The sequence below is a fragment of the Triticum dicoccoides genome, chromosome 3B (assembly GCF_002162155.2).
Source record: "Triticum dicoccoides isolate Atlit2015 ecotype Zavitan chromosome 3B, WEW_v2.0, whole genome shotgun sequence".
In the NCBI taxonomy this organism is placed as follows: domain Eukaryota; kingdom Viridiplantae; phylum Streptophyta; class Magnoliopsida; order Poales; family Poaceae; genus Triticum; species Triticum dicoccoides.
The window spans coordinates 29,372,508-29,374,129 of NC_041385.1; positions in this window are offsets into that span (position 1 = coordinate 29,372,508).

Consider the following 1,622-nt stretch of genomic DNA (forward strand, 5'->3'; position numbering starts at 1 on the left):
ATGTGCAGAAGGCTTCTCCTCCCTTCTTAATTATTATGGACAGATTGATAAAGGAATTCGTGTCAGCTACCGAGCCCCATGAGTCAATCATTTGCTGTTTGCTGATGACAGTCTCATATTTATGAAAGCTGGCAATCAAAGTGCAGTACGACTGAACAATATTCTGCAAGTGTATGGTGCAGCTTCAGGACAGTGTGTCAACAGAGATAAGAGTGCAGTATACTTTAGTCCCAATACTACTGACACTAGTAGGCACACGATCAAAACAACGCTCGATATCCATGTCGAGGCGTTCACTGAGAGGTACCTTGGCCTTCCTACTGCAGTGGGGAAAATCACGAGTGGCGCCTTCGACCACATTGGCGAGTGGTCGAGGAGCAAGATGCAGGGTTGGTCAGAAAGATTGTTTGCTTGCGCGGGACGCGAGACTCTTATCAAATCTATTGCACAAGCAATTCCTACCTTCAGTATGAGTTGCTTTCTCCTTACCAAAAAGGCATGCAAGAGTCTAACGTCGTGCATGGCAAAATATTGGTGGAGTAGCTCGATTAATAAACGGTCGATCCATTGGATCTCATGGAAAAAACTGTCTACACCAAAGTGCAAGGGGGGAATGGGTTTTCGTGATCTTCACAATTTTAACCTGTCCTTGTTAGGGAAACAGGGATGGCGGCTCCTAACAAACCCCAACACTTTGTGTGCCAGAATTTTGAAGGGAAGGTATTTCCTTGACTCTGATTTCATGCAAGCTTCAACACCCAAAAATTCGTCCGCAACTTGGAGAGCAATCATCTCTGGAAGGGAAGCGCTGCTCACTGGCTTGATCAAAAGAGTAGGGGATGGGTCAACCATTGCGGTCTGGGATGATCGCTGGATCCCGTCCACCACCACGATGACTCCGCTGTTTCGACCACCGAACACAACTGTTTCCACGGTTGACGAACTAATTGATACTGAAACCTGGACGTGGAGGAGACAGCTGGTGCGGGACACTTTTATTCCACCAGATGCGGAAGCCATTTTGAACATTCCGATTCGCTCTGGAGGAGGAGAGGATTTCTACGCATGGGCACACGAGCCCTCAGGCAACTACACCGTCAAATCGGCATACCGAGCTCTAGTGACTCAAAAGGAGCGTCAAGCTTTGGAGGAAGGGCAGGCTACCGGTCCATCAACTGACAATCAACGGATGTGGAATGCCTTGTGGAAGCTAAATGTGTTGCTAAAGGTTAGGGTGTTCTTCTAGCGGGTGCTTAGGGGTATTTTGCTGGATGAAAACACTCTTAAACGCCGGCATTTGAGAGAGATGAACAGATGTAAAATATGTTTGGCAATGGACGAAAATTTCGAGCATGCCTTGCTAAAGTGCTCTCATGCACAACTATTTTGGGAGGAGGCCCAGCAGCTGTTTGACTTCAGTTTGCCTTGCCTACATCTAGATACATGGGCCCAAGATATTATATGTGATGATTGATTTTCATGCAGAGACCGAGCCATCATAGTTTCTGTTATGTGGTCGGTCCGGCACTCAAGAAACAAGTTGACACATTGGGAGGATAAACTGGATCCGGCTACTTCAGTCCGGAGAACCAGGGAGACACTTGCACTTCTAGATGTTCCCC